Source organism: Acanthochromis polyacanthus, chromosome 18, assembly GCF_021347895.1.
Source record: "Acanthochromis polyacanthus isolate Apoly-LR-REF ecotype Palm Island chromosome 18, KAUST_Apoly_ChrSc, whole genome shotgun sequence".
Taxonomy (NCBI): domain Eukaryota; kingdom Metazoa; phylum Chordata; class Actinopteri; family Pomacentridae; genus Acanthochromis; species Acanthochromis polyacanthus.
This window is the reverse complement of record NC_067130.1, coordinates 9605375-9617871: the sequence shown is the minus strand read 5'-3', so window position 1 is coordinate 9617871 and position 12497 is coordinate 9605375. Positions and strand designations below refer to the sequence as shown.

The 12497-nt window shown below is 38.5% G+C and overlaps 1 protein-coding gene across 8 annotated transcripts in view; it reads right to left on the bottom strand.

Annotated features, from left to right (window-relative positions):
- Positions 1 to 12497, bottom strand: part of rgs3a (regulator of G protein signaling 3a) — a 142598-nt gene that overhangs the window by 26770 nt on the left and 103331 nt on the right. The gene's annotated exons all lie outside the window — the stretch shown is intronic.

The following is a 12497-nucleotide window of genomic DNA, read 5'->3' as shown; positions in this document are numbered from 1 at the left end:
TTGGCCAATAATGCAAAAAGAAAAAAACTCTGCCATTCCTAGCGTAGCCTCTAAACATTTTACTTAATACAGACAATACAAAGCCAATTTTGACACAGTATTATAATCTATAACTATTAAATAATATTTGCAATATCTTCTTTTTCTTAGGCCATTTTTTGGCTTTATTTGACAGTTCAAGTTGAGAGGCAGACAGGTAAGTCGGGGAGAAGAATGAGGGTAAGACCTGCAGCAAAGGGCCATGAGCTGGAATCAAACTCAGGACGCTGTGTTGGGGAACCTCGCCCCTGTTCTATGGGTCGCCCACTCAACCAGTTCAGCTGTCTGGGCACCCCTGCAATATATTCTTAAACAGGTGCAGTGTTGAGATGTGCTGGTGGTCAAACTTGACACGTGAACTCATAAACCTTTTCCATTTTCCCATGGCCAAAACGACAAGCAGGTTGCCATAAAAGCAAAAAACGATTTCTAAGAAAGCACGGTAAGAGATGTATGGCATTCTGGTGGGAGGAGAGGAATCCTGCGAATGAGATTCCAACTGTGGCAGTTGGAGAATGATGTGGGTGACACACTGCCTCATGTAAAGGTCATGCTTCACCTCCCAGGGGAAGTAAATAACACAGAACAGTCATGGAATATCTGACTTGACTGTTGGCCTCAATTTGCAGAGGGGCAGACAAGATGAAAGCATCTGTTCCTTGGCTCTGGAGTTCAGAGCCTCACTGACTTTGTTACATAATAAAAATCCAAAAGTCTCAACATCTTTAAGAGGTACATTTTGTTTTCATTGTGTCATTCATTTCCATGTACAAAGAACTCCTTTAGCAGTAAACCGAAGCGTAAAAAAAAAGAAAACTGAAACCAAATCATAGCACCAGTGGCTATAATTTCTAAACTGCTACAGTGGTAGTAAAAGAAGAACTTCAGGCTCCCACCAACACTGAATGAAATTAAAAGCAGAAGGGATTCAAAGTGCAGGTTGACGTTTTGAAAATGTAATTTCAGTTGTGGGACGAAAACAAAGCCTATGTGATAAAGCTTCAGTGTCATTTATTCAATAAGTTGTGTGAGAGGAATGGTTTTACATGACTGAATATGGGACCACAGTTGTTTTTTTGTGTGTGTAATCATAACAGGAAGAAGCCAGCAGCAGCAACAACAGGTTATTCGGCCAAATGAAATGTTTTTATTCATAATGCACGCTTTATTCTGATATCAAAGCGTGAACTTTGATTTTCCTGTCACTAACTCCAGAGCTGACTGTTCCCTTGACCCTGTTCCCGTTCAGTGAGGACAGCATGTGTGCTCCCATCCTCCCTCCAGCTTTGTTCACCCTGACTCCTGCCTCCCCTGAAGTTGAGTTAAAGTGTGTGTCTGTGTCTTGTTCCTATCTGTCCTGAACTGCTGCACAGTTACATGTGTCTATAATTCAAACCCAGCCAAGGTCATGTGCTGATGTGGACCACATTGATGGTATGCAGATGAAGCACACCAAGTTCTTATTACTGACTGTATGTTCTTTTCTTTTTCCAGCCCCAGCAGAACACACTGGGAGTTGGACAAAAAGATTAAGTCCTTTTAAGTGTATCCTAAGCACATGGTTGTACTGAACAACTTGCAAAAGGCTTCCTAAATTGGTAATATGAGCATTCAAAGGAGATTTTATAAAAACTGTTCTCTCAAAATGTTTGAGAGTTTTTATATAATTCACATCAGTAATGTCAACAGCTACAGAGAATATTTTTTTTCTTGGAAGAAATGTGTCAAATATCCAAGAGGGCAACATTTTGCTTTATATGGAATGTTCCTTTGAGTGTTATAACTGAATAAAGGACATGCTATTATGAAAACTTAATTCCTGATCCAAACCATTTAAATGACCGATAAAACATGAAAAAAATATTAAAAGTCAACAATAATTTGTGGTTTTACGTATTATTTGGGCCCTGCTTGCACTTTATTGTCTGCTTTGGGTGAAATAACCTAAAATCTCAATAGCTAGACTTTCTAAAGCCTAAAATAGAGCTAGGAGGAATTGCAGAGGTCGAGTTTTACTTTTAACTATAATATGTTGAAAAGGCTAGTATGGACATTGCACGATATGACGCTTTAAAAAAGTACTGCTTACTTTACTTTTAACCTCAGAACATCTCAGTTTAAAAAGCTGCCTATGGCCCTTTAATAGCACATACATACATACATACATACATACATACATATGTATATATATATATATATATATATATATATATATATACACACACACACACACATGACTTAGATTATCATCAAAGTGCTTCTGCTGTCTTCTTCAGACTCAGACTCTTGGGATTGGCTTTCATCTTGAGGCAAAGACATTTCTGAATCCTCCAGTTCTTTGTCGTTTTTGGTCTGTTCTTCAGGATCAAAGTCTTGGGATTGGACTTCAACTTGAGGCAAAGACATTTGAGAGTTCAGCTTCACTTCATCATCATTTTTCTTCTTTTTTGTCAGTTCTATATATACTATTAAAGCAAAATGTGTTTATTGTAGTGCTGTTGCTCTTTACTATTTTTTTAAAACAGTGCAGTTGTTTACTGCCATAATTTGTCAAGGTGACTCAACTTATTTTGAATAATTTACATTTTTTTATCCATAAAGCGCTAGATTGAATTCATTGTAGTGGACGGAAAGGACAATGAATCAGTGCTCATATTTAATTGCAGTATACAGTTGGAACATTTATGTGAATGTACGATCCTGAGCTCTAACTAACATTTTGAACAAGATATTTGCAATATCTGCTTAAATTTGACCTCAAGCGACCAAAGAATGTTCCCTCAGTTGTTACACATATGTTAAATAGAACTTAGTTTACCCTAAAAACTGAATTTCTGATTCAAACCATATAAATGGTAGATAAAAGACAAAGTGAACACTGTTTTTAAATCACTGCCAAATTTGGGCAGAATTCAGGGGAAAATTCTGTGCATCTGCTTGTGCACAGATGCAAGATCTGTCAAGATCCAATGGAAGAGTCTGAGTTATATTTTAGGCAACTAATTAATTTGTTTACAGCAAATGAACAGTTTTCTTTCTTCAGTTGCTGGTGTAACAAAGACCTCGTATGGTGTATACACTCTGACCATTATGCTCAATAACACTATCATTATAGTAAATATTATCGAACTACTTTCCACTGCTCTGTTTCACTGTCAAACTGCCTCTAGCTGTGTCGTCTTCACAAAATCATTTTGTGGTTCAAGTTGTGTTGCTCAGTTTGCATGTGGAGACATTACGTTCATTTGGCAAAACTAGCATTTCGAACAGCTTGTGCATCATCTCCTGTCACTCCAAACTCAGTATATCTGAACTTCCAGAATGCACTGTGACTTTACGTGCATCTGCATGCATGTATGTATATGCGAGAAACCATCAACATTTACGTAACCACGTCCAGATCCAGCCAGCATACTGCTATGGCAACGGGCTCTGTAAACACACACATGTAGGACTCAACTATAAAACAAGAGGCCTTCTGGATCCTCTCTTGAATAAGCTGAATGTCAAGAGAGGGATTTGCTGTGCCAGAAGTCCCACCAAGTTATTACCCCAGCGTGGGACACGAAGGTGGGCAGATGTCGAGAAATGACTGCAGCTATTAAGTGCACTGACATCAGGGGCATCGCATCTTACGAAAAGAAACCTCATCATAATGCTGTTTCATTTGAAAGGCCACTGAGGAAATGTAGGTTGCTGACAGTAACTGTTGTATATCTTTGCAGTGTAACCCTGTTTTGCATGTGTTGTGTCTTTGTGTTATTGTGTGAGTCATGTTTTACCATCATCATTTTTATGTGTTCAGTCAAATTAGCTATTGATTGAAACGCTGCTCTGTTTCCAGGCTTTGGCGGTCTGGATGGCACTGTAAGAGGTTTGTGTTGTATCGTCGCCATGATGAGGAACAATGCAACTAATTCTGTTGAATGTCAGCGCTGTTAGTAAGTGCCATGCAAGTTGTTGACTTGTAGTGTTTTGCTCCTGAGAAAGAAGCAGGAGCAGATTATTTTTCTAAATCGGTGTCAAATGAAGCTTTTATGTGCCCTGATTAACATAATACTGCAATGATATCAGATTTAATGAATGAAAACCGTAAGATCCAACACTCCTTCACAGCAGTAACCAGCTCATTAAACTACCCGAGTGATCACAAACAGCCAAACAATTGATAACAAATAAACAGAAAACGTGCTAGCTTCGTTAGCTTGGGATTAGGTAGCCGCTGTGGTGGGGATTTGTGCGAGGGTAGGAGTCCACATGGAGTGTTTCAGCAGTAGTACAGAGAAAGAGCAGAGAGGTAGAAGTATTTTTGGCCATGTGGGAGCCTCTCTGGCAAGAAGGATTAGTGTGGGAAGCTTGGAACTCTCATGAGCTCACAAGGAGTTATCAAGTTCACCAAGACAAATAGGTTTCATTTCATGGGAAAAACAGCAAAAAGTGTGTTACTTCATTCTTTGAAATGATATTAAATAACTTCGCAGGTGCAGAAGCATAAGGCATGAGAATACAAAGTTTCAGAACCATTAGACTGTTCTGTACTTATTGTCATTCTGCCATAGGTCTGGCTTGTATTTCTAAATCAGAAGCATATTGAGCAGAGCTCAGTGAAAGGTACAGCATGGGTGTCCACTAAAAACAGCGTTAGGGGGACTTATCTTTTTGGAAACATTAACATGCAAATTCACCAAAGAAAAGTGGCAGAGCTGCCTGACTGCATGATCAAGAACCGCAGCAATATTTGAAATCTTCCAGTTGCTGTTGTTCGTTTTGAAAACGGTAGATAACAGAAGAGGAGGAGAAAGCTGCGTGAAATGCACGGCCAGGGGAAAGTTTATATGCACAGTCGACATCCATTGAGTCAGATTAACTGTTAATTAAATGCTGTCTTCAGACATGAAATATTTCCTTTTAATTAATGCCTCTTTTTATGTGTCAAAGTTGTCGTTACATCATGTATATAACTTTGCCCAGCCATGGACGCCAACAATGTGAAGACCAGAGTTCAGGCTAGCAAAGAGCAACATAAATCACACAGACATAACAGATCGATCATCTATCCATCTTAAAAATCGCTTTGCACAGACATAGAGCTTTGAAAATTTGAGAATGATACTGAAACAGATACCACATTTAACATCATCTTTGTCAGGAAATGCAATAAACAGTGACTTATATAATAAAGTATTGCATCCAACAGTCAAAGTGTCAATAAAATGTCACTGTCAGAACCGAGTGAAAGTGATAGCTCTTCCCAGAAGGCAATGTTTGGCAGACTTTTCCCCCTCCTGTCAGTTTGATTAGTCACCTATGGATATCATATGTATCCCTGTGTGACTGTCAGAAGCAATCATCCCAGATAAATATGTGCATATTTAGCAAACAACATGCAAATGCAGTCGACCACTTCCAGACCCAACTCTCAGTAACAGTCCTACCTTGGCAGTCTTAAGTACTCATGGTCGGCTGCCAAGATTTAAATTTCTCCACATGTTGGAGCGGAGTGTTCAGAGATGGATAAAAAGTCTGCATCTCAACTGCTTGGAGGGTGGTTTCTTTTCTTAGCCCTTCCAAAACCAGAAAATCAAGGGCAAATGTTCAAGTGTTGGATGGAACATTGTGTATATCTAATGTAAGCACCAACCTTGCATAATTCTCAACGCCACGAGGATATTACAAGCCTCTAAATAATTAACTTATTTTGTTACACTACAGATTACAACAGGAAAATCCCTGTTCAGGCCTGAAACCTCCACTGTGTAAATGTTGATCTTGGATGCTGAAAATTGTTTTTTCTTTGCAGCTTCAGCCAAAACTTATTATATTACACCAGTCAGACTCATCTCAAAGGCCTTTCTCTTGCAAAAGTGAAACAATACAGCATAAATCCAACCTGAGGTTTGCTTGCAACAAGTATCTCGGGTTATGTTGGACCAATAAATTGTATGCGCTGCTCTACAATACTGCTCCTTCATTTCAATTTCTTTTACATGGATCATCGGCTCATTTGGATACTGACTTTGCACCACATTGGTTGCTGTTTTGAAAGATGTCAGCTGGAAACGGCAAAAAATTTGAGTTCACATGAGTACAGCAGATAAAACCTGATTGAAAAAGTCGACTGTGTGTGTGTGTGGTTTTCAAACATCATAGCGTCTTATAATATTCCAAAACAGTCCAAGCCAAGGTTGTAAATAACAAGAATGGAAACAGTTGGGTGGATTAATACAAAGAGAATGTGAGAAGACCGCTTGGTGGTCAGTAGTTGTGTAACATACTGTCTCTTAGCTATGGCTACACCAATAATGTGTGTGCTTGTTTGCATATCAAACAACGATAAAACTCAGTGTCGTCTTTCAGATCCTAGAAAGAAGGATGCAGAAATATGCAAATAGATTTATACCTTCATGCAGCATCTAATGTTTGCTTGCACTCTCTCATAGTGTACATTCTTCTTTCTTTTTTAAGCCTCCAAATAAAAAGAAAATATATGGATGCACACACAGGGACAAAGTAGAATAGCATACGATCTGTCTGGAACCTTCCAGACGACACGCAAGCATTTTGACTGAGGGCGGTCTCTCTGGTTTCACAAGTGACAAGAATTCAAATTAAAAAAAAAAAAAAGTTGTCTGTTCTCTGTTATGTAACTTCTTTCCCATTTGGGGCAATCTTACATACCACACATTGCCTTCTATAATATGGGTGGGCCCTCGCGAGTACAGTCATTGAAATCTTATTGTAAACTGTGAAGTTAAACACCATAAACTGAAAGACATCACATCCAGTTCATTCACGTTTTTCCTCAATAAGTACTTTGGTGACTGGATGCTGTGTTGACCATCCTGAAAGTTTGCTCAGCCTCCTCAGTAAATATTTACATGTTACTCATTTGGATTTTTCACTGGACGTATTCAGCCTGGCTGCATCCTGCATGGATCTGAACTCTGGAGACCTTTTGTCCCGTCCAGGCCATCGACTGTACAGTGAAAAAGACCCTTGTGTTTACCTACAATGCAAACCACCCAATGTGTCACTGTGCTTTCACATAATACAGCGTGTGCTGATGTGATGTTCACTGTGGCCCTCTGGAAAATTACTCGTGGCATCTCTTTTGTTTCATGTTGTGAAGAAAAAACACTTGACATTCATCAGTACACGGTATTTTTATATTGTTTCCATGAACCTCTTGCATAGTTCATTCAGTAAAAAACAAACTATTAATAGGTCTGGTCACATGTGCCGACTCGAGCGCGTCTCAAACTAGAAATCAACACATACTGTGCCTATCTCATACTATAACCTTTAAGCTAAAATTAGGTTAACATGCGTATCAAGGCCTGGGGAATGATGGGAGGTCAGCGTTAATAGCTTTCTCCTGGAAGGACTGTTCAGACATACAACGGAGGTACTTAAAGAAGACTTAACAGTACGCAGAGTTTACTAATATTTTTGTACGATGGCCTAAAATAGCATGTTACGTTCCTGTAAATGTTTGTCCTGCTTATCACAGTGGAGTGGAGAGTTCGTGGAAGTTGGACAAACGGACGACATGCTGTACTCTGTAGGTACATTACTCCAAACATGTTGTTCTGAGCTCACTAATGTGTACTTAATGGCATCATTATTTGCTTTTTGCGAAAATATAAACTCGTATCATTGCTTAGATGATGTTGTAATACTGATAACTGGTGCATTTCTTTAAAAAAAAAAACATGCCCCAGAGGTCGCCTCAAATGCACTATTTTTGTACTTGTGTGTTCTATTTTCTAATTCCACGCATGTGGATCAATCGCTCATATTTGATTTAGCCCCAAGGACAAAGGTGAGTCCGTTGGGTCAGACAGAACTGTGTTTGTCTTGTGTTACATTACCATTCTCTGTAGCGTTCTGCCTGTTTCAGCCAAACAAACAGGTAATGTGCTGCACTCCTCGACAATAACCTGAATCATTTCTCTCCATTTTCCCCGTTTCGCTCATTATTTAGGACCCGGCTGAAGCAGCAACATTTATTTGCCTGTATAACATTCATTTAGATGTGCCATAGCCTACAGGTTCATTTCAGACAGGAATAATGGATGGGCTGATTGTGCGAGCGCAGTGCACCGAACATTAAGTGGAAATTGTCTGCTCCAGTGTTGAATTTTAAGTGTTGTTCAAATCAAACAAGAAAGTTCATCTCCCTCTTATTGCCAGTGTTAAATAATGCTGAACCACTGCTTCTAATGCCCTACATTTAGAATGAATCATAAAAACGAGAGGGAAGAAATGGCTTGAATAATGACAAAGGGTGGAAGTAAATGTTGCTGCATCTGAGGAACAATTTTGTTTCATTTAGTTCTTCGCGAGAAAGAAAATTGCAAGTCGGCTCTATGGTAGCCTTAGTGATTTGGCTGGAAATACCCCCCAGATCATTTTTACAGTCATTTTGTGCTGCCCATTCCATCAAACCAAACCACACTTACGATTCGGAGAATGAAGCACGAAGCACCAAGGTTGAATGGATCTACAGCATTTTCATTTTGCACTATCTGCCTCAGTCCATCCTCGACACAACAAAGGAATGCAAGCATCACGCAACCATCAGTAAACACATTAAAACTGTTTCCCCCCTCAAACGTCTGTAAAGACAGCTGGTATTTATCCATGTTTCAAACAAACATTCAGACCCCATAAACAAAAATGTTTGGTCTGCTTAAGCCAGAAAGCGTCGCGTTAGAGCCACACGTGTCCGACTGTGAGGACGGCAGGATGCAACGCATTCGAGAGCCGAAACAAGATGATTGATTGTGCGACGACTGGAAAAAAAAGGGAGGATTTGAGGGCTTGGACAGCAAGAGTTTAATTTAATGGTCTGACTGGAAAGAACGTACAGCGGTTTAGTCTTATATGGACCATTTATAGTGTGTCTCTTGTCACCTTGTGATGGAAATGAGCATTTTTCATTCTCCAAGTTCCAATGTGGCTACAAACTATAAAACAGATCACTGAAATATTCTTTATACTTGCAGATTTCCATGTCTTTAATTTCCTTTTTTTGTTGTTGTTGTTACTAATTAAATACTTTTAAATGCTTTTTGGATCCTGTGGAAACAAACATTCACTTTGGACCTTCATAATAAAGTTATATCTGTGGTAGTTTATCATTACTTTAAGCCAATATAAATTATTTGGAAAATGGTTTTACATAAGCTTCAGATATAAAACTGTCTTCAACACAATGGCAAATGATATCCTGCCTAATAAAATTGGCCTACAGGAGTTCCTTATGTAAACAGATGCCTTTGCCTGTTTCATAAGACTTGATATTTATGTGGTGTGCCACATCGATCAAATTCTTGGACTAACTGAGCTAATATCTGAAGCTCTTCCTCTATTTTCTTAACAGATACGTGTTAGTAGCTCAACCTGCATGTGGCGTCATTTAAAAAAAAAAAAAAAAGCATTATTTTAGTAAATCCATTCTTAACTGTTTCCTAATTGTCCTAAAACTTCTGGTTTATAAATACTGTAGCTTTATTTTGAAATGCAGAACATAAAAAGCATGTCTGATTGATCGGATTCAGACATAATATTTCGTCAGTCACTGTCAGCAGAAGACAGTTTCTTTTAACCAGAAGGCGAGAAAAATCTCTCAGTCAAACAAACCTGACATTATTTTTCTTGACCTGCCCTCTGTCTCTGTCTCTCCTTGCATCGATTTTAGGCCACTAAAAACATCAAGCGAGAGGAAAAGGTGCAGAGCGGAAAGAAAGACGGTGCTTGTTAAAGGCCAAGTAAACATTTTCTGGCAAGAGAAAAGAGGTGACGGACAGAGCGGGATAAAGCAGTGGGACAGGGGCTTCCCATGATGAAGAAACCCTGAGAAACACCTTCGTCACACTCATCTCTGGAATATGGTATACATTTCATGAGAAGTGATGCTGCTAGGATCCCAACTTTAAAAAAAAAAAAAAAAAACGTCAGAGAGACATATTAAGTCATTTAAACTGTAATAATAACAGGAATAAATTGAAAATGATTTTCTTCTAGAGTTTTCCCTAATAACATCTGGGACATAAATCCAAAAGAGAAGATTTTTTTAAAATACGCAAAATCATGTCCTTGTTATGTTCTTAATGCTATAATTACAGTTGTGCACGTCTGAGTACGATAGGAATGTGTGATATTAGCAGTGAAGTTAAGCTTTATGGTATGTTATAAATTCTATAATAATCATAACTACAGAAAATGTTCATCAAAGCACAATAAATAGATTTTTTAGAAATATATACTCAGATTTTTGAGCAATTCCTTTAAGAATGTAAATTATTGAGTTAATGGCAAATCATTCCCACACTTCTGCACCACACTTTAAGAAATGTCCTCCAGTTCTTACTCCAGTGATATGCAACAAGTGATTAGACCCAGATTTCACACATCTGGAACAGCATGACACCAACAAAAAACCTTTTCAGGACTTTGTTTGTTCATCCAGGTTCATGAATCCATGACACTCGTTGTAAGTGATTCAATAAAGTTCTCCTATTCAGAGATCACACACACACACATTCACGCAAATACACACACACATCCTGCATCTAAAGATGTCGCACGATTTATGAAAAAGGAGGTTTGACAAATGATTTTAAATAATGGAAACACAAGCCCCTAAGGAAATGTGTCCATGACGCCAATAGGTAGTAAAATTACCCTCAAATCTGCCAAGACCAATAGGCTCCAGCACTGTCTGCTGCATTCCTCCCCTGCACGGAGAACACATACTGCCATTTAAGGCTGCCGAGTGTGCTGACAGCCCGGTGGAAGGGGAGACAGATAAAGAGGAGCAGCACTTCTGATATTCTACCATGATAAAGCGAGCACTTGAACATATCTGTCACTGCTCTGTCATTAAGTCTGTGGGACGCCTCTGACTTGTTCTGTTTCTTCCATTTATCTGCGCCCTTTTGATTTTTGCGAGATCACACTGATGAAGCTGTGCAGGTGTGCAGCTCACCGCTATAAATAGACGATGATGACAGAGAACGATGATCTGCCCGCATTCCAGCTGAAGTGTAATAATTCGGGGGAGATTATAGAAAATGTTACTTCATTGTTCACAGGAAAGCGAAACTCCGTGAGATTTCTCAACTGTCGTTCATTACTCAACACTGGTCAAAGAAAAATGAGGAAAAGAAAGAGTCATGTGAGACTTCATGGTTCCCTCTGCTGGATGACTAGGGCAACTGCTTCCTGCCGACTCACTGCACAAAAACCTTCTCAAATAGCAGCCAAAAAGCAATTCTTTCTTTATCACAGTATTCTTTTTACTTAGGACTTCCAGTGATAGGAGTCCTAGAGTTTCGAACAACTACTGACACACATAAATGCGACATTTTTTTCTCTCTTAAAGCAAGAAATTTTAAATGAGATGGGTAAAATGCGATAAACCATGAAAAAGAAAAATGAGAGTTGAACTTTTTTATTTATTTTACAAAAAATGAAAAAGAAAAACTTGAATCAGCATGCACATTTTTCCAAGGGTCCACAGGTGAACCAGGTCTGGAAAAAATGTGACTTTACATACTATAGATATTTTACTACTGCTATATATTGTCTCTTATCTACTCTGTATGAACACGGCCTGCAATTCAGCTGAAAATTCGATGATTTTTTCTTATGCGGCTGTTGGTCACAACTGGTCATGCTGGGGTTTTTAAAAAAATTTTTTACTCTTGTTAGATCAGACATTATATTTGGCATCTACAGCAAAAATGATTTTGATAAAATGTCATGATTTAAAGCTTAGATTTGGTTACATTTACAGTACATTACAGTTGAAAAACCAAACAAAGTTCAAAATCTAATAATTATTTCTGTTATTTAAAGTTTGAATCTGATAATCATGTGGTGGTTTTGAGGGATATTTTTATAAGATGACATGTCCTTCATACTCGCCAGGGGGGTTTTGTACTTCATCGAGATTGATATCTTTTATACAGTCCTTCTTTCAGTGTTGTGTTTGGAATGTCCTTTTTATATTTTCAGTCTGTGAGAAAACAAAAATGTAACTTTCCGGATGAAGCTGGCTTTAAAGGTGACTCCTGTGCTTTCCCCTGACATTGCTCAATCAAACCTTGTGAGAAAATGCTGTTGGTCTATGTGCAGAGGCCTTTTCTATGATGTGACTATGCAGCAGTGCACTGGAAATATAGTTAGCGTGAGAAAATTGTTATTTTTGACTCCGGTTGCCAGTTTATATAAATGCAAATGAGGCTGAGTGCATTTTCTTGTGCAGTAAATATTTAGCCTTCATTATCCTGCATGCATGCAGTCCATTCAGGCTAAAGTGCATCTAAAATATATATAGCAATTATATAGCTTAAGTTGGTTGAAAATAGCTGCAAAACAATTCCATCATGTCACACTATTTAGACATTCATGAACATGCATGTGCTTACACTACAATTTAAATTGCAATA